This window comes from Sinohyriopsis cumingii, chromosome 12 (genome assembly GCF_028554795.1).
Source record: "Sinohyriopsis cumingii isolate HCF-2022 chromosome 12, ASM2855479v2, whole genome shotgun sequence".
NCBI classification, from domain to species: domain Eukaryota; kingdom Metazoa; phylum Mollusca; class Bivalvia; order Unionida; family Unionidae; genus Sinohyriopsis; species Sinohyriopsis cumingii.
In genome coordinates, this window is record NC_142972.1 from 107,228,628 (window position 1) to 107,255,862 (window position 27,235).

At 36.7% G+C, this 27,235-nt stretch overlaps 1 protein-coding gene across 2 annotated transcripts in view; it reads left to right on the plus strand.

Moving 5' to 3' along the window:
• Positions 1 to 12,441: 12,441 nt before the first annotated feature.
• Positions 12,442 to 27,235, plus strand: part of LOC149787205 (uncharacterized) — a 111,410-nt gene continuing 96,616 nt past the window's right edge. For both annotated transcript variants that reach the window (XM_089977704.1, XM_089977707.1), the window contains exons 1-2: positions 12,442 to 12,526; positions 17,320 to 17,503. The gene's annotated coding sequence lies outside the window, so the exon portion shown is untranslated. The remainder of the gene's footprint in view (positions 12,527 to 17,319; positions 17,504 to 27,235) is intronic.

Consider the following 27,235-nt stretch of genomic DNA (forward strand, 5'->3'; position numbering starts at 1 on the left):
AAAGAAGATATAAAACAAACACATTTTTAGATAATTTAATACTTAAGTGCAAAATAATTCTTTGCTAACAACGATTCCCATGCATGTATGAATTGTGTTTCACCAGCTTATCCATGTCAGTTATTCAGGTGAACAGTTTCAAACCCACACACGAGTATTGTCAACAATGTTAGCTCTAATGGCCACAGAGTAAAAGAATGTATGGGACGGTGTTGTTGTCTGTCATCGAAAGACTGATAAACTGTTTGTTAATTCATCAACACAAATCTGTTTTCACTACGCATAAACAATCTGGATGATTGACATAAAACTAAAAACACATTCATCCCATAGTCTACTTGGTCTTAAATGAAACTGCTGCTCCTTGAATATCCAATATTGCCACTACAATAACCATCTTAAAAAATTAGTTATCATTAGTCCTCCTGAATGGATGGTCATATCAAAATGGAGTTTAGACTAAAAGTCTTCCGACAATATCTATCAGGTCTTAATGAAAATGGTTTGATCTGGTGTCCACTACGGTCACTGCATTGTCTGTTTAGCAAATTGTGCCACTTCTAAATAAGAAATGATATTGCTATCACGTGTTCGTCTGAAGACTTCTTACGTCTGGTTGGTCCTAAATGGAAATCTTGTCAACCTGAGGTCCATTATGACTACCACAATAAAAAATAATATTGATATGGGGTTTTTACCAGAATGATATCTTATGATGTATAGTTAGTCCATAATGAACATTGTACTCATCTGCTGTCAAATGTGGAAACAGCGTTATCCATCTTTGAAGATTGTTTTATCACTATGGATCTGAATGGTGTTATATATATTGAATTTAATTATTTGTTTCGTAGTTTTAATTTTTTATTACTCCATTACATGCTATTGTAGGGTATCATTGTTTTCCTCATTTGACATTTTCCAGCAATTCGGTTCAGTTTTGTGTGACCTGTTATAATAATAGAAATATTGTATCTAGTTTCTAACCTTGATTCAGAAACAGTGGCAATTCTTGTAAACAACCGTATTTTTTTTTTTTAAATTCTTTCCTAGAGTTAGAATCAATGATTTAAGTTAAGGTTATACTGGGAGTACGTGATGTTAGGCATATAAAAAGCTTCTATTTTGTTCTAGAAGGATTACCATGTGACCCTCATCCGGGAATCTGTTTGGCGTCTTAAGTTAGCATCATACCTAATGTTTTATATAGAAGTAGTCAGTGGGCTTTACATTTTTGACACGCTAAGACAAGGACATTTATCGAAATTTATACCGAATTAAAAAACTGGGATAATATTTTCTGTGATTCAACAAGAGACTGTTGACACTGCCGCACTTAGCAGGTTACAACAGACGTCGTCATCTTCCATTTTGGATTTCTTCCGGATTCAAACTCAGTTTCATTCAGGGCTTTTATTACAAGGACTTCTATTTTTTAATTCTTGGATTATTTTTGGATTTGTTTCTTAAAACCGTAAGTTCTTTATTCTCAGTTTTCACTTGATATCCTAGAAAAATAAATTATTTGTTAACTTTTATAAAACTTGTTGTCTTCACTTTTCTCCTGTTACTTTTTGTGACAGCCTAGATACTTAACCGCGGATACTCATATTAGCATGGCGATTTACAAAATTAATTGTTATGATGTTCAGTTGCATCAATTGGTGCTATTTAGAAAATTCAGTAAAGCTGCCACAGTGCCCATGTTCAACATCATACGATCAGTATTTCCTTTAAATAAATGTTTAATGAAGGACTTCTTGTGATATCTAGTTGGTTGTAAATGAAAATGAATCCAATCAGTCTTCTGTTGTGATTGCCACGATATTTATTCCAAGAACCATGTTAACACTGCTACTCCTAGAAGCTTGGTCATGTCGACAGTGTGCTTTCACAAAAAGAGGCTTTTGCTATGTTTAGTTGTTATTAAAGATAAATGGTATCAATCTGATGTCAGACATGTCCACCTTGGCTTCCATCTTGAATATCTTGTTCTTGTTTATTCTCCTCAAAAAGGGAAGGTCGTATAAACATGGAATTTCAACCAAAAAACCTATAATTATGTTTTGATTGTTCTAAATGAAAATAGTGCCCAGTTTATATCCATTATGTCCAACACAGCAGATAATTTGAAGCATTTCTTATTGTTTAAATGTAGGAGAATAAATTTCAACACTCCACAGGTAAATGGAAGAAATGGTCTTATCTTGAAAAATCATGTTCTTGTTGTTTTCTTCTCTCTCTAAAATGGAATGTCATATCAACCTGACATTTCCACCCGAAAACATTTTATCATGCCTAGTTGGTGCTCATTTAGCATCCAGTACGTGGTTTCAACACATCACAGCTAAAATTAAGAAATGGTCTTGTCTTGAATTCACGGAAATTCTTTTCGACCAGTTTAGCGTCAGTCCCTTCAAGGTATTATTTTTACAAATTGTGAGGACTCTGCAATTGTTATACGCGATAGAAAACCCACATTCATCTGTGACATCAGGATTAAATCCGGGTCGGCATCGTAGTATCGTCAGTAAGAATGGCCGAAGATATTCATAAATTCCTGAGTATAAATGAATATTACTTTCAAGACAAATAGGGTCTGGATACCATATCGCTCCAGACATTGTCAAGATTACCTCTTAGATTCGGATCAGTTTAACCTCTGATTCCATCAATCGTGGAACCTGGTGTTTTGATACCGGTTGCAATGGCGAGGAGACTCTGACAATAGAACTATACGCTGGATGTATGCCTGGTGTTTAATATAAAGACAATTAATGCAAAGACAACCGTAAATTTACTTGTAATACCATTGCGTGTTGTTAACGCAGAGACACAATTTTATATTCAATATTACGGAAATGACTTTGCTGATGCTTTAAAGGGATTGTTCACATGCACAAAAAAGTTATCGCGCTGCACCAATCGCAAAACAAGTTACACTACGATCCGTTGATAGCATTATTTTATGACTTTTTCTCTTGTTATGCAAGAAGTCTCAAAATAATGATATTACCTGTGTCTTACGTTATTAGAGGGTTGATTCATAAAGAGGTGTGAAAGGTCATTGAACGCGACTGAAGCAATGATATGTGACAAAGTAATTGGTTCCTTTATGTCATGTTATCCATTTTAGTGTCAAGCTAACATCGTGTACCCGTGTAAAAAGACAGCTTCCTTTCGATATGCTACAGGTTGAAAACAAGCAAGCAAATTGTTTTTAAAAAATATTAGGCGACTAACACTAAATATCAAATGGTGTTCAGTATTAGCTATTAGTCAGAAGTAAAAAAATTAACTCCAAAGTACTTTCGAAATGCAAAATCTACTTGCCTTTGGGACGAATACATATCAAAGTTTTACTTGACCGGGCATTTATACCCGATCCGGTTAAGAGGACATGTGGTTATGCTAAGCCATGCGCAGTTAAAATCAATCAGCCAACTGTCCACTGTCCAGAGAAAAGGGATTGGAGTCGGGGACTCTACAGCAGACATTTGCACACATTTTGGCGTGAACAGCAATCTCTATCTTATTGGGAGTAATTATTCCACATTGCAAGGGTCCCCGGTTCCCGGTAGTCGAAACCACTTGCCTTTATAGATCACTGACATCTCATCTCGGCCAACGTGGGTATGTGATATAGCTGGCCATTGTCTTTCTGTAAGTTCTTCCCGGTTTGTCCCGGGTTCATTCTTCAACAGATGTGCTTGCCGCCATGTATAACATGTCATATGTTAGAAATGGGTTTAAAGCTACAGAAAAAGAAACCTTAGTCTAAATTGTGCGAGATGGTAACACACGTATGCTATATAACGGTAGGCATCTAAAAACCTAAACCTCAAACAAGAAATCATTAGTAAGAATCAGATTTTAAAAAATTAGAGTGAAATATCAAGACCTTTTGCACAAAAGGTTGTTAAGTACATAAACATTCATGAACTAACTTGATTATCTCTATCGTCAGATCACGTCCTACAATCCCACCCCTGTACACATTACCGAGCCATTTTAAAAACGATAACCGATTTAGATAAGGTCAGACTTGAAGTTTATCAGTTCACATGACTACATCAGTTAGTGTGGCTGTGCAAATTGCAATGGGGGAGTTACATTAAAGTATCCATCAATATGTATCGACTGGGTAAGACCATTTAACCCTTTCAGTTTAAAAATCGTAATGTATAACAATAGTGAATGTAAACACTATTACAATTTACTTTAAAAAGGCTGTAACACAAATTAGTGAAATTATGGAAAGAAGTTTTCAATCTGAATATGGATATGTTGCCTGAAATATATGCTAAAAGAATTTTACTAGAAATCCAAAATTGGGATGGTTACCCTATACAATGGGAAACTTAGTTCCAGGACAATAAAACAAAATTGTCACACGTATATACCATAGGCTGTTGTCGTTTATGGTCCAGACTCAAAATACACAAGTCTGCTGATCTCCCAAAAAGATTTCACTGATGTATTAGTTTCATTGAAACACCTGAACATGACTTATTAGTTCGTGGTTGATGTGCACTTTCATGTACGTGCCACTAATTTGCCTGTTCCGACCAATTTAAGATGCTTTGCTGTGATTCTCTCTGACAAGCTGATGTTGCCAAGTTTTCAAATAATAATGTCTGATCACGACGTTATTCTTCGGCTTAGCCCAAAGCAACTTGCCAGTTAAGCAGCGCAATATGAAACTATTCAGGGGTCACAGAAATGTTGTCCAGAAACGTATTAGTGGAATTACCCCGTGTGGTTGACCGAAATAAATCTTCATGAGCTTAATGAGGTCAAATAATACAAACGTAAATGTCATTAAAAATGTTACGTCAAGGGAGACGCAAGTTCGAAAGAATTGTGGAATATTTATATGCCTCGTGGCCATTCCAGCGTTATTAGCGGATGAGGCTACGTAAACGAATAATACATTAAAAGTCCTTCATATACCCTGAACAGTCCACAGAATACTCTCTGGCAGAGGCCTTAGACTACCAATTAATATTTGCATTTGCAAATATAAAAAAGAAAAATGTCGCTAGCATGCCTTTGAAAAAATCATTCCATCCGTCTTAGATTTCACTAGCTTGTATATTAAATGGTCAGTTTTAGTCGTATCTACATTACATATAACTACTTAAATTTACCACAACAAGAAGATTGCAGATTGGCCAAACGAATTGGAAAATGTCTAGGTCATTATACTGGCCAAACGAATTGGAACGTCCTGGTTCATTATACCATATAAAGGTTGAACAATCGGCTGCTGTTTCGACAGAATATACTTTATAAATAGATTGAAGTGGCATGAGTTACATTCTTGTTGGTGGAATCCGGATGAGAGACTTATAATACGTATTCAGAATGTACGATATCAAAAATTGTCTTATGAAATGTTATTACATACTTATTAAACTATCAGATGACGTCTTCATTTTGACCTGACAAATGTATCAATAAAGCTTCAGTGAAAATTCTGGTAACCAGAGGCAAGTTATGAGGAATTATTTTACGACTTTTTTTCTTGTTATGCAAGAAGTCTCAAAATAATGATATTATCTGTCTCTTACGTTATTAGAGGGTTGACTCATAAAGAGATGTGAAAGTTCATTGAAAGTGACCAAAGTAATATGTGACACTGAAATGCTTACTTTACGTCACGTTATCCATTTTAGTGTCAAGCTAACATCGTGTACCCGTGTAAAAAGTCAGCTTCCTTTCGACATGCTATAGATTGAAAACAAGCAGTCAAATTTTTTAAAATTTATTAGGTGACGAGCGCTAAATTATCAAATGGTGTTGACTATTAACTCCTTGTCAAAAGTATAAAAAATGAACTCTGACGTACTTTCGAGATGCATAATCTACTCGTCCCTAGGACGACTACATATCAAAGTTTTATTGGACCCGTCATTTATACCCGGTCAGGTTACGAGAACCAGTGGTTATTCTAAGCCATGCGCAGTTAAAATCAATCAACCAACTGTCCACTGTCCCAAGAAAAGGGATCGGAGTCGGGGGCTATACAGCAGACATTTGCACACATTTTGGCGTGAACAGCAATCTCTATGTTATTGGGAGGCATCATTTCACATTGCAAGGGCCCCCGATTCCTGGTGGTCTATATACTCTCCTTTATAGACCTTTGACATCTCATCTCAACGTGGGTATGTGCTAAAGCTTGCCGTTAGCTTTCCGAGAGTTCTTCCCTGTTTTATCGGGTTCATCCTTCAGCAGATGTGCTTCCGCCATGTGCAACCTGTCATATGAAGGAAAATGGGTTTAAAGCTACAGAAAAAGAAACCTTATTCTAAATTGTACGAGATGGTAGCACCCGTATGCTAAAAAAACGGTAGGCACTTGAAAAACTATATCTCAAAAAAGAAATCATTAGTATCAATCAAATTTATAATGGTAGACTGAACTATGGAGAACCTATGCACAAAGGGTTGTTAAGTACATAGAACATTCATGAACTAACTTGATTATCTCTATTGTCCACCAATATAAATAACGTCATAATCCCTAGATACACAAAATACTTGCATCTTAATGAAATTGTACAGCACACATGAACTCTATTTCGCCAAGGTAAACGTCTTCTTTTCAAGGTTCGTGATTTCTGTAACGTCAAAGGTTTCGTATACAACACGTGTTGTCCTCAGCGTGTAGTCTGTACGAATTCCCCCCAACTAAAATAAGATTCATGTGGTACTTCATGACATGCGTGCGAACGATGTAGGCTTGATGACGTAAGCAGTAGCCACGTCGTCTGACTTACCGATTAGTTTGGTCCCCGTCAACATAAAAATATATAACGTTTTGGCTGCGATAATTGTATTGTATCGACTGGATCCAGATTATGAATTCGTTACTGGAGAAGTTAGAGATGTATTTGAAGGCGCATAACTTCAAAATCACTACCAGTTGATGTCCAACCAATGCAGACTTGATCTAAGAACATACAAATAAAGTTTGTTCTGTGATCGAGTGCAAATACGTCCCCGACTATCACGATCTGTCTCGGTGCACGCAGACGTGATTGAGGCATTTCTTAATACCCCCATGCACGTTTACAAGCTCAATCGCGCCCAATACATTTTGTCTCCGGTTATGGGCTAGGATGCATTGCTACCCAAGAATAAAATCGAGCTGAACATTGACCAGCATCTGCTTACGGAGCAATCACTTCGTGTCGTTGTAAAGTCACAGATACGTTCTTGCAAGCAACCCCAACGTGTCCCGGTATAACTCCGCTGATCCCGCTCTGTTACATCCTGTATATCGACTCAAATAAGTTGAAAGAATGGGTCATGATGCAAACGTTGCCAGTTTGTGGATTTCAGTGGATCGATCCACATTGATCTACAAAAAGACATGCACGATCTTAACATTTGTCTTACCACAGATAATTGTTTTAAGTCGATATGGATTATCCTTGGCATTTACATGACGCACACAACGATTATCCTTTTTCGGTGCCAGGTAGTTGGTTGTCCCCGTATCAGAGCTCGATTGTTCACTAGTCCGGCTGAAAACGTGTCCCGAGTCTTCAGATCCAACACAAGTATTGTTTATGTCTGTGAACAAGATCCATCGAATTCTTAAATATTGGCAGCAAGCTTGGATGTCTACGTTCGTTCAGATAAACCTATATATAAAGACGAACAATTTCTTTGAAAACGACGTTTTCAAACAATGACATATTTAGGAAAAGCGTGGATAATCTGAGAGAAACAAATATGCGTCGTTTTAGTCTGTGAAAATAGCGATCAGGACAGATTTAAAAGGCTCAGTGCGTACCTGGCTTTTGATTCCAGAAAAATCTTTGATGGTGGAGTTCTTGCCGTTCACAGGAAAAAATTAAAACTTGAAACTAACAAAACCAATTTAGAAGGATGCATCCATTCTGGGCTTGTCGAATCTGCTCATGTACGAATTTTACTTCGATAAGATCAAACCGATTTACTGAGTCAAAATGCAGTACACCGACACTGACGCATTGCTTCAGCAGAGCACCATCTATGATGTTTTCGTGGACATAGAATAGCCAGGTTTGGCCAACTAATTTGAAACCAGTGAATATTGGAAAAGACATTTGTTGTTTACTAACGCCAAAACAAATGGTGATTTACAAATTTAAATACGAATGCTCGGGTAAACCTATGGATGATAATGTGGGACCACCGCACGTAATGTACTCGATTGTGGTCGTGCCCAAAAATAATAAAAAGTCCAAAAGTGTTCCACGAGTAATTGCACAGAGAGATCTCATACATGAACTGTACCTGGAATGTCTTCGAGATCCGATTGAAGAACCAATGCATGCGATTATACCGACGAATCAAGTCGAGTTTGTCACCGCTGAATTCCAAGCGATGGGTACCAGGCGAAGAAATTACCATTTACATGATTGACCATCGCTCTGTTGAGACCAGTGCTGGCTAATGACGTGTCAATATTAATCATTGCATCAGCTTTGTATCTACTGCAACGACTTGCAATTCTTCTTGCACAAATGCATGGCTAGAAGGCGTTGTTCTACTTATTGACGGTCCTAAACGGTAACCGCCTGGTTGTCTTAAAGTATTAATCCATTCCGCAAAGGTCAACACCTCGACCAACTGTATTAGGTCAGTTGCACGGCGCTGTGGCCCAACTTCCAACTATCCACAAATACTGGACAAATATGTGTCCGAGCTGTTGTTACAATGCAGGCTGTGAAATCATTTTCTGAGTGACAGTGACTGATTTGTGTCCAACTGCATTGTTCTTCATTAATCACGTCATGCGTGCGACTTCATTGTTAATATAATGGAAGTCGTGCTACCCGTCCGTATTTCCTGTGCGCACTGGCGATCGAAAGAGTGTGATTAAATTGTTCTACAATAACTTGCTCACTGTGTAGGCTGACATGTAAGATGACATGCCCAACACGTACTCGCAAACGGTGCTTGAATGAGAACGGAACCACAGATCCGATAAATTATTTGCCAGGATCCACTTCCATCAATGTTGACCATGTGATTGGTCCTTGTGCATAAATACGTTCGAGTTTATCTGCGATATTGGCATAATCCTTGGATGTCAGCGGCCACGATGCGTTGTATTGGCTGGCCACATCAACAATGGTTAGCGCGACTTTGTATCTGGGTAACTTCCTTGTTGATCACGGACAGGATCGTGTGGAAGAAATAGCAAATCAGCCAGATGCAGTTTGTTCGGCCAACAATGTTAGGGCAATTCCACGAGTGACTTTAACTACAACTGTAACGTTTCCACAGCGGCTTCACCTATCAAGTAACTACTCTGACAATAGTATATTTTGGATAATATGCGGTTTTAATGTCCATTGTTTATACTGACACAATTAAATAAGCAGACGTATGTCCACTGCCTCCCATTGCAATCTTGTCTTTCATTACTCCACTGAAAACCCAATGCTGGATTAATCGCATTTAAGTCAAGAATCAGATCTACATCGGCACGTTGACCACTGATATCATTGGATGCTTTATATGCAAGGTCATATCGGTAACAGGCAGCATCAATGGAATTGATAGGTGCTTCGCAAGGCTTTGGAGAGTTGTGAGAATCGAGTCGCAGATCCAGGCAGGTACCAGATGCAAAATAATTGTATCCATGGAAATATATTTTGCCCGTATATTTACTCCAAAGTGTCCCTGACATCCTTGTTAATGAAGTCACGATGTCGCTGCCTGTGACTTCCTCAATCTGGACTCCAAGAAACGTACACGTCGATGTTCCACATCGAGCACAAGTTCCCGTAACCGCTACACGTCTATTTCGTGTTTCAACTCGAATGGAATATATGGTACGAGTTTTGGCACGCAATATGAAGAAATGATCTTATCATTAGGATCGACAATGGCATTTCGCAAAAGAAAATTCTTAGATGCTTTTGTAAGGTAAAAAGAGCAACGAAGACTTGAAAACATCCTTGATTTATACGCACACGCTAAGTTCGGGCACTAAAAATTGCCTTGCTGAATCCGGTACAACACAAATGTTCTTGAAGTTGGCTTTACGATAGTTTGCTTGTCATCGGATGTACGTGATTGCACCGTCGGTTGATCATCATTCGTGTCATAATGTGCTCAGTGATGTTCAAATATCATTAAGAAGCGGAAACAATGCTTACATCGATTTATTTTCCACAATTGACGAAGCCGCTACCATTGACGATTTGATGGCAATGAAAACAACCAGGTAGTGTATGTGATGCTCGGGAATAAAGTCAATGACGCACAAATATATTTTAATGAAGCAGGCACCAAAAAAGAACGTGATTTATTTCACTCAAAAATACGCCAATGTGCCCAAACTGAATCGTGACAACTGTAACATAATGATTATATTTCGTATTATTGACGCGCATGATCTTGGGAACTCTCATTGGACTTAGTGTGCTGCCGACTCACTTCCAACCCGTTCTGGTTATTTCAACATTGATTTGATTGGATCTAGATCACGGCTGAAGTTGGGAACCTTAAGAACCACCACCTATGTATCCGACAGTGCGGGAAACATCAGTAAACATTTTATTGAAAAAGGCCATCAAAATCCGGTCGCTGCTGCTTGGTGATCCAGCCTCAAACAATTCCTTTTGTGTTTTCAGCAGATGTTGGAACGAATTGTCATACTATCTACATAGAATCGATCCATAAAGAAACTCGACGAATAATTTCGGTGTTGACTGGCAAAGACTCTAAACTTTTAAAACGTGCTCATGAGCCCACTCCCACGTGACGCCACTCCAATGCCCAAGTGGGATTTGTTAACAGTAGTATCATGGTAGTTTTCATCTATCAATGGAATGGAAATTGAATTCATTCCGGACTGACGTGGTCACACGATTCTTGCACTCTCCAGATACAACGATGATTACAAGTGAACCGCTTGTCCAGCTATGATGTTTGGCGAAGATGTAAACCGCTTAAATTACAGCAAATTGCGCGGGATTTCTTTGTGGACTAGCAACCTGCTGGTATGGATCCCAGACCTGATGCAGCCGCCGCTTTGGTGAGTGTTTCTAACCCAAAGTTCAACCTTGGCCTTGCACAACGTGCAAAGTAATATTTTCATCCATACACATTGATATAATAAATATGGCAGACCCTTGGTCTAACCGTCGGGAAAAAATAACCAAGCGCAAAGACAACAAGAGAATCGCTCGGATCGTAAAGTACAAAAGCGCGTGTTTGGTCGCAGAATTATTTGCGGGCTAGCTGAGGTAGCAATTGTCAGTCTTTTGTGACTGGAATGTATACAACATCCACCATTGTAGGTGAACCAATCGGTATTGTCGTTCGAACTATATCGATGCTAACCGTTCTCTATGGTGAAGCGAGCAAATTAATTTCGATACTAGTGCATCACCGAGTATGCGTGTATTCCTAATTACTCGCAGCCACACAGAGCGGTCTCAATACGATCGGTAAACTGTACTCGGTTGCGCTTGAGGATGAAATAATCAGTGCTGCCGATTTTGAAATCGTGCTGGCCGAAACGGTAAGTAAAGGAAGAATCCGAACACCAATAAAAATCAGTGCTGTTGAGGATTTACAGACACAAAAATTAATTTTTTTTAAAAACCAATATATAATTTCCTGAGTGCATCTCCTCCTCCTCCTCCTCTCTCTCTCTCTCTCTCTCTCTCTCTCTCTCTCTCTCTGTACAGGAATTTCATCTCACTTTTACAATCACCGCAAAATAAAGTACTACAAGAGTGGAAATTTGCATTATTTTGTTATTATGGATGATTTTTTCTCAAAATACTCTTTGAATGGAAAAGTATATATTTCTTCTCTAAAGCCAAATAAATCGACTGCAAGATTCTTTTCTAAGTAATGTGCTCTTGTTTAACGGTTACAGTAATTTCTAAAAGAAATAAATTTATCACTGTTTTATATTTTCCGCTTCTTAAGATGAGATAGAAAAGCATCGAGTTTTAAAGGTACAAATTCCTAATACCACTGACACCAGACGTAAATTATAGTGATACATTATTAAACCTCATCCCCTCCCATTTGTCTTCTTCATCAAATTGTCACCGAACATTTTACATGTGTATGTAAATCTGAATACCATTTAGCATCGTTAAACACAAGTTGCATTACTTGGATATATTAGCACAATCCATAAATTTAACATCACATCAGCATATGGCATTAACATGAATTTCCATACAGAAAACACCGTTAGGATAACTAGGTCTGGAATCCGACTCTCAAATGAGATATTGACCTATCAAAGGCTTAAGATCATAACAATTATCTAGGTAGAGCTCTGCACATTGGCACCCGTGCATACAACCTACGCCGGTATCTTAATATAGATAACAACCCACATAGTTGACGAATCATATGAGCACCTATATATTTAATTTAATACGCGTGACTCCCTCATCATTTGTATCGCCCCTTTTCGTAACCAAGGCCACTTTCATGCACTGCAACTAACAAATGACGTTATTTTCTTCTGTTGCTGAGTTGCATCGAAGGTAAGATTTTACATGTTAACAATATCCTTTTTTAAAGACATCTGCGTCCGATATTTGTCATGCGTATAGTTTAAAAGGTAATATACCAAATATATTGAAATACAAATACAATATGCTAGTCTTCTATGGAATAAGTGGTGCTATATCATTATCATAATATCTGAGTGTGGTCTTAGAGACATTATTGTAGGGTAGCTGTACTTTTCCCTTTTCCAGCCAACCGACCACTCTTTTGAAAACCAAACTCCTATATTTGAATCAAGTATGACCTAAATTTATGATTCGTTATCTTCTCGATTCGCATGATAGGTCTTGATGATGATGATGAGGAGGAGGAGGATCTTGCCGAAAACAATATCTTCCTCACATTTCTTTGCCATCAGTTCCCGTTATGTTTTGGTCTATCCAAAACCCACCTCGTATTCAAATTCTAGAACCTCTCAGATGACATAAATATTAGTATTACTTTGATCGCATGGTACAAATGCAAACATTCATACACACATTCAGCAATGCCATTACAGGCAAACATTCGTACACAGCCATTTAACAGTGGCATTAGAGGCAAATTTTCACACACCTGTTCAGCGTTACCATTCTCAACCGCAACGTTGAGTTGGTGCATTATCTGTATAACCACATTTTGTATTGTTTTAAAAGTCTCTAAATATAGAGGTAAAGATTACTGTTTGCTTCAGCCCAAAGCAGAGTGCGGCTTAAGGAGCGTATATTGAAACAATTGCAGGGTCAAGTGAAAATACTATATGGCATTACAGTTTTCAAGACAGGGGTGAGGCAAATTCCAAAGACGGGTGAAATTTTCTCTCGGCCATTTCACCGTTATTGACGGTTGAGGCTAAAAGCGGCTGAGTTACGGACAGTCGGAATTGCATACAGCATTGCTTTCGAAAAGGGGGCTGGTGGAGGAATCGTCATAGCGTCTTGCAAAAAAAAATAATAACAAAAAGGAAAAGTCCTTCAGCGTCCAGGGACAATTCGCAGAATACTCTCGGACAGATGTATTAGACTACCAATTACTACCAATTAATAATTGTATTTTCAAACATAAAAATATGAACATCTACGCTAGTCTATTTTGCTATTACTCTATCGCTATAATTATTGTTTCTTGACCATTACCGTGAACAATCGCGTAAAAGTAGTAGAAATATGGGGTACAGAAGACACTAACCGAAATCAGCATGCGTTGTTGAAACTCTCCATAATGATACTACTTGACAAAACCATATACTACTGCTATCGATTTCAAATGTTTTAGTGAGAACATATACTAATGAACATATACTAATAAACGGATGATTGTAAGGGAGAATGATGATCATGTTGCTAACGATGTTAAATGTGTGAGTGAGATAAATAATAATAATAATAATAAAGGAATGATTGTAAGAAGAAACTGTGATCATGTTGGTCTTAATGTCAAAAATTCGATTGAGAACAACACTAATAAGGTGATGATTGCTATAGCGATGAAGCATCCGTATTCATGCAGTTAAAATAGTGTTCATGATAGCTACCTTCAAACGAGAATTATCCAGCTGTTATACATATACAAGAAATAAAAGCTACGGCATTGGATCTGATTTATTTACTATTTAGGACTATACTTATTCAGTTTATGCTTCAGCGATACAGTATGATTAATTTATATTTTTAAACTAATCTTATTAACTAATTATACCAAACGGATCTGATTAACTTATTATTTAAAATAAATCTTATAAAATAATTATTCCAGATGGATCTTATTAACTAATTTCAATCCGATCTGATCAATATATTATTTCAAATTATAATTGTTTTTGGCAAAGTGACTATGACTCAGTTCAGGGAAATGAAGGAAAACCTATATACCTCTAACATAAATATTTAAATATAAGAAAAGTAAAGTTAGTCTGAAACATGTTTTTTAAAACGTGTTCCAATACATAATGTTTTATTTTATTCTGCATCACTAATTTGCATGAAGTACTATTATATCATCTATAACTGCCCCAGGTAGGATCGTGCGGTCGGGTGGCCGGGTGACCATGTGGTCTAGGACGCACTTCGCTACAGATCAATCATGTATCACCGCTGTCCGCGTGAGTTCGAGTCTCTGGCAAGGCCAACTTGGACGGGTATTTTAGAAAGCTTCTCGGGTTATTCCTCTACCAAACATAATGGAAATGTATATCATGTACTGAAAAATGACATTAAACCCGCAAAACAAACAAGCAGAAGTTAGCCTGGAGTTTGCATCTGATGCTACAGAAACACTGATATGGGCATCATGACCCAGATAGCAGTTATACAAAGTTCATTGATATCATGTACTAAACCCACATTATCAGGGCCTCCACGTGTGTGTTGTGTGCTTTGTTAATGCGGCGTAAAATATAGAGGTTACGGCCTTCAGATCCTTTATCATCAAACGATGCGATACCCGTTCTTACTCGTCTGATCCTGTTTATTTTATTTGATTTATATTTACATTACATTTTGCAAAGAAACAAAACGAGGAAGGCCTTAGAATTTCAGCGGTATGTTTAAATGCCTGGTAAGTTTAGAATTTTATGGAATCGTAAGCTTGGAATTTGGGGCCCAGTGTGATGATCATATTCCTACAGACTTATTTTCAGACTTTCCATAACTTGTTACTATACTGGAAGTATGGGTCCATGGTGAATATCATATTCCTACAGCCTTAGTTCTAGACTTTCCTTATCTTTTAACTATACTTTAAGTAGGAGTCCATGGTGATGGTCATATACTATTCTAAAAGTAGAGCCCGATTGTGATGGTTATATCCGTACAACCTTATTTCCAGACATACCTCAACTTTTGACTATAATGTAAGTAGTGGTGCATGGTGAAGGTTATATTCGTACATATTCATTTCCAGACATACTTTAGCATTTCGAAGTATGGTTCCATTGTAATGGTCGTATTCGTACAGCATTATTTCCAAACTTTACTTAACGTTTGACTATACTGGACATGTCAAGTAAATATTTACAAATTAGCATTGAAACAATCTGACGGCACTTCTCACGTACGTGACAACCTTCCACTGGTTAACACCTGTAGCTCACTTAGTCAAGTGTTGGACTTGTAATGCAAGAGTCACATAATCGATGCCCACCAAGACCAGTCTCGGTCGGCTGCCTCGCCGAGTTGTTGAAAAATTCACGTTGATCCTTTTTCCTCTGCATGAAAGTCCTATTAAACGGTTCCTGGAAATAATTTCAAGTACTCGTCACAATGAGTGAGTTTAGATAGTTACTCGTCTTTGCCCTCTTTATATTCAAACGGTAGATGCACTTCACTACACTGATGACACTTGTACTAAAGTATTGCAGTTATTTGATTCAAGCTTGTTAATAGAATTGGTCAAAACCGTGAACACTTTGTATTTCAATGCATGTCCGCTTAATTAAACATTTGTTAATATACCAGTTTTGTAACGTAACTTAAACTGTATTTGCACACATAGACCTTGTTTTCTTGGTGGTATTCATGTTTACTGTGACACATTTCTGTAGTGTAGTTGTCAATTTAATTTCAAGAAAATCTCCTTTCTAGCGAGGTATCAAACATCCTTAAGCGTTTGATATGAATGAAGTTCAATACAGAAAATGTCCAATGTTATGGTTTGTGTCTCGTGTGACAGTATTAATCTTGCCCCAGACTACCGGTATGTTCGATACAATGCAGATTTGTTATTACATTTACATGCCAAATAAAAGATGCCAGAACATATGTAAATATATTATTGATTTTCAGAAAAAAATGTCGGTATCTAGCCTTTGAATAAATAATTCCATCCGTCTCAATTTAAACAAGATTTTGTTTTAAATGGTCCATTTGGGTCAAACCTCTTTTGTTGATACCTGCTTAAATGAGATTGCTGATTGGCCAGACAAACTGGAACGTCTCTAGGTCGAACTGATTTTCTACAGTATGCGATTTATAAACAGATTTAAATGGCATGGATTGTGTAAACTTTGGTGGAATTCGTCTGACAGACACCATAATACTTATTCCCAATGTAAATTGGCAACATTTTCTTATGAAAAGTAATTACAAATTTTTATAACTATCAGTTGACGTCTTCACTTTGACGTGACAATGTATCAATAAAGCTTCGGTGAAAGCTATTGTAACTAGAGGCAAGTTATGAGGAATTATTTTACGACTTTTCTCTGGTCATGCAGAATGTCTCAACATAATGATATGTTCTGTCTTTTAAGTCATTATAGGGTTAACTCATAAATGTTACCCACTTTAGTGTCAAACTTCTGTCAAATACCAATGTAAAAAGCCAGCAAGCCTTGTCATATGTTACCCATTTTAGTGTCAAACTTCCATCAAATACCAATGTAAAAGGACAGCAAGCCTTGTGATATGTTATCCATTTTAGTGTCACACTTCCATCAAATACCATTGTAAAAGGACAGCAAGCCTTGTACTATATTACCCATTTTAGTGTCAAACTTCCATGAAATACCAATGTAAAAAGTCATCAAGCCTTGTCATATGTTACCCGTTTTACTGTCACACTTCCATCAAATACCAATGTAAAACGTCGGCAAGCCTTGTGATATGTTACCCATTTTAGTATCAACCTTATATTGGATATCTTCGTAAAATGTCAGCATCCTGTGCTACATGTTATAGACAAATACAAGCAGACACATTAGATAAAACTAATCTTTATATTGACGTGCGCTAATTGTTATGTGGTGTTGGATATTTAGTGTATCTAAAATTAACTCATATTTACTTTCCAGATATAAAATCTACTCGGCCAAGGGACGAGTACTCAATAATGTTTAACTCGACTCAGCAATGTTTACCAGCTCAGAATGAGAGGACCAGTGGTTATCCTAATCCCTGCGCGGTTAGATGTAACTAACCAATCGTCCACTGTCCAGAAGAAAGGGGACCGAATCCTGGCCTACACAGCAAGTTCTGGTACAACACTTTAAAATTTAATGGGAGGGACTGCTATACATTGTAATGGTTATGTATTGCCTGGTGGTATGAAACTCTTGCCTTTACAGATCATCGATATCTCATTTCGGTCAACGTGGGTATGTAAGAGCTCATAGCTTCCCTTGGACTCGTCCCGGTTTTCTAGGGTTCATCGTTCACCAAATGTGCTAACTGCCATATATAAACTGTTATGTGCTGTAAAATCGCATTAAACATACGAAACCAGAAACCTTATTCTACATTGTAAGGCGTCTGGTACCACCAATATGATATCTGTCTACAGACACTTACAAAACTAAATCTCCGTGTACCTTATTTTACATTGTAAGGTGTTTGGTACCATCAGTATGATATCTGTTGGTAGACACTTATAAAACTGAATCTCAGTGTACCTTATTCTACAATATACGGGGTATACGAATGTGATATCTGACTGTAGACACGAACAATACTCAATCTTAATTAACCTTATTCTAAGCTGCATGGAGTTGGTAGCACCAATATGATTTATGGCTGTAGGCGCGAACAAAACTAACCCTCAAACAATAAATCACTCATAGTATTTAAATGTACAAAAGGAGACTAAAATATCGAGAGCCTATCAACCTTGTTACATAACAACATGGATTAAGTACTGACCTAACCGTTTTAACTTCGGTAATCTCTTACGAAATTGAACCAACTTGACGTATATCAGTTTACATGGCTGCTTTAATTTTTCTGACTATGTAAGTATACATTGGGCAGTGAATTTAATGTACCCATCCATTAGTATCGATTGTGCAAGTGATCATAGAACAGTGAAATTAATATACCCATCAAATTGTCCTGGCTGTGTAAGTAAACTTAGGGCAGTGAAATTAATTCATCCATCAATTTGTATGGGCTGTGTAGGTACACTTATTACAGTGAAATTAATGTACCCGTCCATTGGTATGGTCTGTGTAGGTAGACTTAGGACAATAAAATAATGTACCCATCCATTAGTATCGACTGTGCACGTGATCTTAGAACAGTGAAATTAATATACCCATCAAATTGTCCTGGCTGTGTAAGTAAACTTAGGGCAGTGAATTAATATCCCCATCCATTTGTATGGACTGTGTAAGTAGATTTAGGACAGTGAAATCAATGTATCCATCCATTTGTATGGGCTGTGTAAGTGAACTTGTTATAGTGCAAATAATCAACGCATCCGTCACTTTGTATCGACTGTGTAAATGGACATAGGACAGTGAAATTAATGTACCCATCCATTGGTATGGGCTATGTGGGTAGACTTAGGACAGTGAAATTAGTGTATAAATTCTAATTACACGGACCTTTATTAAATCCTAACCATCAATAACCTAAAATGAAAAGCATTTATTTAAATGTTTTTTGTGCTAAAATGTAATGTTTTTAGTATTGTTTTATGTCTTCTCAATTATTAATTGACAAGATTAAGTTTTGTATTTGCGCTCTAAGTATTAATTTTCCTGCGATATTTGTTAATTCGCTTACGCAAGTAATCATTTCTCGCTTGCGTGTTTGTTATTACACGCATGCGAGTTACAGGTTTTAAACATAATGCGTCGTCATTATTACCCAAGGCAAGGGCCTGTGTTCAGGTTCCAACAATGTAATCACGGTCATCTCCACTAAATACACAAAACACAGGCATACCTGTTCTTGTATGTCATTGCATATCTTATAATTGTGTATGGTATAGCAAATACTGTAATAGCTTTATGTATGCTGTCGACAAAAGCCACTTCCAAGTTTGGATTTTATCTCAGTTTATATCTACACCCGATGTATTGAACAACGGCTGCAGGAACCAGTTCATTGAGAAATCCGGGTGGCATGTGATGAATCGTTTTTATATAACGTTGTTTTTAAGAAATTCAGCCACACTGTACACTGTATCATACCAGAATTTCTCAGTTGATACTAAAGTGTCATTTTCTTTAGGATACTGAAGCCATATTGAACAGTTTTTGTTCTCAATGGATGATTACTCTCAAAGTAGGGTTCTAATATGACATCGTATATTTCTTCTCTAAATCCAAATGAAACGACTGCAAGATTTTACCTACATTACGTGCTCTACTTGAACGTTTACGGTAGCTTCCGACTTTCATATCAGATATTGGCCTACCCAAGCCTTGAGATCATAATGATCATCTAGGTAAAACTCAGAAAGCTGGCATCCGGGCTATGTTGCTATCTCAAGGTAGATACACCATAACGTTAACAAATTATGTGAGCATCTGTAGATTAGGCTAATTCGCGAGACTCTATTCGTCTCATCCCTTTTCGCATCTAGGGCCACTTTCATACATTACAAGCAGCAAAGTACTTTATCTTCTGTTGCTGAACTGTGTCCGAGATAAGATTTTAAGTGTTAACAAGAAACGTTTCTTTAACTAATATTTTGTGAGCAATTTGTCATGCTTTTATTTTAAATGCAATATACCAGATATAGTGAACCACGTAGACAAAATTGTGGAGTTGTATGGGGTACTTGGTACCATATCATTGTCATAACACCCGAGTGTCGTCCTTGTGTAATGTATGGCAGAACACGTATAATCATGGAGACATTATTAATTGCAGACTACCTGTAGTCCTAGAGACAGTCTTGTACTGCAGACTATGCGCAGTCTTAGAGATATTATTGCAGTGCACACCACGAATAGTCTTAGAGACATTTTTGTAGGGTAGCTGTACTTGTCCCTTTTGTAACCCACGACACTTTTTGAAAACCAAACTCCTTTTCTTAAATCAAGTACAGCCTAAGTTTTTTTCATTATTTTCACTATCTTCATGATAGGTCTTGATGATGATGATGATGATGATGATGATGCCGAACTTGTTGACAGCTACATCTGTGTCATATTTTTTGCCATCATTTCCCGCAAATTTTTGGTCCACTACGTAAAAGGCCCCTACATTATGTTCAAATTCTAGAACGGTTCCGGTTGATTTTACTTAAATCTGATGTTACAAATACACACAGGGCCCTGAGTGTCCGAATGGTCTAAAACGCTCACCATTACGGATCATTTTCGTCTCATCTCTGTCTGCTTGTGTTCGAGTCTCGAGCTCGATCAGTGTGGGTACGTAAGAAAGCGAGGCAGTAGCTTCTGGTGGGCCGGTGATCCTTTCCGGGGTTTTCCCGGGTTCTTCCACCACCATTTATACTGGCCGATACGTATAGTCTATCTTGTACTGAGAAATGACGTTAAACCCTACTACTACAACAACAACAACAAATGCAAACATTCTTATACACCCATTCAACGGTGCCATTCCAGGTGAACATTCAAACACACCCATTCAAGATTGCCATTATAGGCAAACTTTCACACACACACACACACACACACACACACACACACACACACACACATTCAGCAGTGGCATTTCTCCCGTGCAACGTTGAATGGGTGCATTGTCTTTATTGTTTTAGAATTATAGAAATATAAAGATCCATGACAAACGTGCTTAAATTACAGCCCCACATGTATTGTATCCAAATTATGTTAAAATACACTACACTAAACTACACTACATTACACACACACACACACAGATACATATATATATATATATATATATATATATATATATATATATATATATATATATATATATATATATATATATATAAAGAAGGAAGTATGGATTGACGGTTCCATTAAAAAAAAACAATATGCATATAAATAGTTGCAATGAATTACAGACTTGCAGACGTATGCTGCTATTTCGTACACGTCAGTTATTTGCACACCTATGCTAAGTGCAATTTTGTAGAAATTGTACTCTGAAAGAAGAAAATAAACAAGAAATAAGGGATGCAGGAAGTGAACAAATAAATTATATTTATACATGTATATATGCATACACGCACGCACAGACACATGTATGGATGAAAGGATGGATGGGTGCGTGTATGAATTGTTACGAATCTGTGCTCCTAAAATAAGTAACAGAAAAGAGTTAAAGACAACAAGCTTTGCCAAATTTAACAAATATATTTATTTCCCTAGAATACAAAGGGAGATTGAGAGAAGAAAAAAAAACAAATTACGGTATTGCGAATAAAATCCCAAATAATCCAAGAATTACAGAAACAAGTCCTAATAATTTAACGTCCTGAATACAATTAAGTAATATTCCAGGAACAAATTCCAAAACTGAAATCGATGACGTGTTTGATGTAGCTATTTAAGTGTTGATGTGCAAACGGTCTTTTGTTCAATCACAAATATATCCTTACAGGTTTGAATATACTATAAACAGTGAATGTGCGTATCTGTATAAATCAGCACTTTAGTTTCACTTGCAAATAGATCACTTGTATCATGAAGGATGTTCTGGTATGAGTAATGTTAGGTAATTTATTAAAGATATGGTATTCCTTCCCACTTTGATTTTAATTGTCCTGCTCTAATTGTCCATTTTTGCACACTTTCTTGCCTTGAAATTGTTGGTGCAGTTTATTTAATTAAGTTCTCTTGCATTCCCTTTTGCTGGAGTAGCACGGAATACAAGCAGACTAGAGCAGTTTCTTTAAGTCAGCATTTCCCATTGACACTTGTATAAGCCCAGTTATAATCTACTATTGACTTTCAATCAATTCTATGTATTTTTGTCCAGCTGTTCTTGTGGAATTTCCGTATTAGGTCCAACATTACTGAGTGATAACCATTTTAGTCACACATTGTCCACTCATTCCATACAAGTGAACACTGTTCTTCAAACTTTGCATCCCATCGCAAGAATCCAGATTGGCATGGAATCATATCTGCATGTTTATGGAAGGCTGCACTCCGCATACCGGCATTGTAGAGAACATGAACTATGTGATATAAAGCAAAATTACATCACTCTTAAGGTCTCCACTACATATAGAAATCTGAATATTAGTTTCTCACTTTATCAATAATGTATAATTGGATAATTTAATTGCATTGAAGGTAATGGATGTCGTTCATGAATTCATCTATATTACTTTGATAATATATGGGAGGAAATAAAAATGCCACACCTAAGTTATATCATTCAGTTATCTCCCTTACACCAGATGTAACATTACAAGAAATAAAAACATATTTAATAACTGGGTATAAAAATAGATTTGTAAAGTATTAAATTAGCCTTTAATCTTGAGGCAAATTAATAATTTCTCACAATAAAGTTTGCAAGTTTAATAAAAACTGATAAATTATGTCTTGTTTGGTTTAGGTATTTTTCTGCCTTACTTAAGCCCATTATTGTGAATTTTTTATGCAGAATAAATATCCATTATATGTATTATTATTATCTAAATTATTCACCTTTTATACTAGATGCGAATGAACACCACTTAGTCTGACATTTGTGTACCTGTAAGGAATGTTATAGCACAATTGCTTTGCCCACATATATATGTCCAAGGTAAGGTTATCAAACTTTCACTTCTCATTTTTCTCGTTGCTGCTTTTGTCTCCTTTAATGAATTTATCATAAGCTGCACCTTCCATTTAGATACACACATTTTTTTCCTGTTTTAACTCCATTTGACATCCGATCGGTATTGTTTATATTTGGCATTTTTCTGTATTTTATTATCCAAATTTCAACCCAATCCAACATAACCAGTTGGAAGCAGTGATCTACTAAAGTTGGTGACTGATTGGCTTACTGCATCAATGTTATTCACAAACTAGGGAAGCTTTCTATTTGTGTTACATAGAGGATGGGTAGGTAGACCTTTGTGTGAGGACTGGGGATTAGTAACCTCATGTATCTGCAGATAGAGTAAAGTGTTCAAGGCTAATACTTTATGATAAGACAGGGTAATGTCCACCTGTCTCTGGTGTTGATTTCTGCATCTACCAAACAAAAATAAGGCCATTTATTTTAGGTAATTTGTACTTTTTGAAGTAGGAGAGGTACATACTATTTGGTACATTGACCTTTGACCTAGTTATTACAAAATTTGATATAATGTGATTTATTCCATATCACCCATGTCAAGTTCAATAATTGCTGATATGAAAAAATACAACTCATAGTTAAAACAATTAATTTTATTTCCAAAATATAGTTTGGTAGTAAAGCACAAATATGACAACAGCAGCTGAAATAGTTCAAAGACCATACACATTAATATAAAACATAGCCCGGTACCTCATATAATTGTTTTTTTTGCAAGTGAGACTAAATACACTTGTTACTTTTAGTGACCCAAATCAGTCTAACAACAAAATGATGTCAGGGCGCATTTTAGTAACCAGCTCAGTCTAATTACAAAATGATGCCAGTGCTTATGACCCGTTGTGTCTAATAATGAAGAAGTCGTCCAACAAAGTCAGTGATCACGTTTATGACTCGAACATTGTAATAAGAAATAAATTGTCTAATCAAATTGTAATATCCTTTATAATTAAAGTTCCATGTTTACAAAATACATATATTGACAGACTAACGGGCCAATGCCTGTTTCATGTCTGAATAAATATTTTCAATCTTTACGACTGCTGTGATCCCATATTTTGCAATGGAACAAACAAAATGATTCTCAGACGCGAAAGGTGACAGTATTTAAAACCCATCACCTAAGTAGAGTTATCTTTTTCAGGATTTTATGCAAATCATATCGTTATTAATCATGTACCAGGCAACTTATAATGGTATGTTTACGCTATCCGTACTTTGTCCACCACAGTGGCTTACAAAAGGGGGGGGGGGCAAGGGGGCGGACCGTCTTGGGTGACAGCCAGGAGGTGGGTGCCATTGGGAGAATTGAAATACCAGTTCGTTGCCATCTGATAGGGTTTCTGATTCCTGATTCGGATATATACGAAAACTGATACCGTAGTTTCGATTATCACGACGAAATATACTTTATTTTCTGTTTGATACTTCAGTTTTCAAATCTCGGCGCCCCACCTTAATGCGTTTGTTAACTGCGCATGCGAAAAAATAAAATTGTATTTGACAAGTGAGTATCTGCTAGTGTGCCGAAGGAAGGATCATCCGTCCTGGGTGCCAACTACTCTAGGTACGCCCCTGGTCCACCATGAGATATAACACGAGATTCTCGCGGTAATTTATTTTCCAAATAAGGTTTGTTACGCCATATATGAATATTTTACGATATGTTGTTTAATGCAAACCATATGTAATACAATCTGTTTACCTTTACAAATAAGTGAGAAATGTCCGTACGTGGCACATGAGAAAACAAGGCTTAAAAAGGAAGTAGCTATCAGCTCAACTAATATTGCGGACAATTTAAAAGAAAATATCGAATAAAGAAGGTAAACGATATCTTACACGTATTGCTACAATGATATACAGCGATTTCGGTAATGAGTAAGAGGAATATTTAATTTCATTCAGTATACATGAGGAGTTTTTATAGTACACTGAAAACGCTCCTGGTGTGAATTATGCCTGGCTGATCCGTTTGAACACATAACCTCTTGTTAGTACTCGTAGACAAAATAGAGGTACCAATATTATCTCTAATCAATGATATACGCAATACGAGTAAGTTTGCACATAGTTATGGTAATTTCAGAATGATACGAGGGAACGTCCGGGTAAATTCAAAGGTATGCAGCAATAATATTAACAATGGCAATAACAATACTGCAGTGATATATTTGAGAGAGAAAGAGAGAGAGAGAGAGAATTAGTTGGCTTTTGAGGGTATTTTATGGTAAATCAAACTATTTAGATTATGTCGTATCGAGGTAATTTTAGTAAAGTACCATGCCGGAAGGAATAGCAGCATATTTGGTGGAAGAACCAAAGCAGGGCCACCGATCCACCTATGCTACCGGCAAGCTTTCTCACATTTCTACGCTGGTCAATCCGGGACTACTTACACGGAAATGAGAACGAACTGTAAAGTCGGCCAATCGGTGCCCCAGACAGATCCATTAACCAATATGTCTCACATATTTTTGGTAAACTCTCTCTTTGTGTGTTACGTAGATGGAGAGAGAGAGAACTAGATTTGTATTTGCCATTTAAAAGCTCTCGTAAATTTTAGGCATTCGCTGTGTGTGTGTGTGTGTGTGTGTGTGTGTGTGTGTGTGTGAAGTGAAGGTGCAGATTTAAACCTTTTGAAAAGATATTTTATTTCCAGACGTTTAAACCGATATGGAATGCAGGTACATATGCAAGTTTCAGGAAAGGAAAAGGTAATGGGTAGTTTGATTCATAGTGAAGGTCAGTTAATTGGGTATAGTTCCTTCCGGCATTCCTAATTTATTGATGGGACACTCTCTGATTGAAAGAAAGAGAGAAAGACATCATTCTTTCCTCCTTTTACCACTCTTGAGATGTAGGTGTACATCGCTAGTATTTGCAAAGAAGTACTGGGATCAAACCGGAAAAATTAGGTCAGAACCTGAAATCTGCGCAGAGCATTTTTTTAATTGAAATTAAACAACGCTTGATATAGAAAACAAATTAAACACAAATCATTTAAAATATATAATAAAAATATATTATTTAATTAAAGCTAACCATCTTCACAGATTCTGCAATTTCTGTAATTTGGAACTTTAAATGCCGAATAAATTACTAATTATTTTTTTTTGAAAATCCTTAAGAAAAAGATGTTAAAACTAATACCAAGGTATTTTCGATTAAAACGTTTTATCGAATGTTTATTCCCAAAACAGAAGAATTACCTTCTGTAACTTAAAAGATATTTTGTTATAAAAAAATTATTCTGTAGCATGAAGTTGGTGGCAAACCAGTTTTACAAAAATCAATCCAAAATTACAAAATAACACAAATTCTAAATACATATATTAATATTGTACAATAATAACATTCTGCATGCTCTTTAAAGGTAAGCGAAATACTTTCTAAACATGTTTTCTTCTCAATGCACTAGACACCTTGAAGCAATCTCTAAGACTAATTATATTCATTTTCCTAGAAAAAGAAAGCCAGAATCTGAAGTATGGGTAGAGCTATTCTGACTAGCTGTCGAGAGCGGAGTTTATTTATAGTATTGATTGTGGTTCCTATACTAAAAGCAGTTGGCTTGTCTCTAATAGGTCAAGACTTACAACATTCAGCCTTACTATTAGTCCTTGGAGCACACATGGCCCTAGCGTTCGAAAGGACCAAGAAAACCCTTATGCTGCTTTCTACGATAATTTGCCTCTTCAAAATTGCTTACATTGCACAACTTAGATTATGATCTAGTTTCAGTAATTATACCGCTTTACATTAATGACAGAGAATGTAGGTATAAGTCATTGCCTCATTTATGTAATGTATTTGCCACTGGAACCAGCTGTATACCTAAGAGTTATGGTAACTTCTACTGAACAGTGAAGATTTGTTTTACTATGATACAGCTCTAACAACGACAGACGTCATTAAGGCATACATATTAGAATTACATAATGCAAAATTCTAACAATCATTATCTTTATTACACAAATTATAGTGTGCAAATTTAAATTACAATTCCAACAACTACTCTTTCTAAAAATTCTTCAAAATATTACATCGTGACGCAAGTGAGAGACAGAAAGACAGAGCATCGGTATTTAGTTGTAATTTCCGGCTTGCATACTAGGATCGATTGTACTTTCCTGTATGGGTTTACTATTTTTGAGATTACCGTCAAACCTACGGCAAGGAAGATGTAACGTTTTGGAGATCGGATTAGTAACTTATGGAAGAGACTAAATATGCAAAAGCACA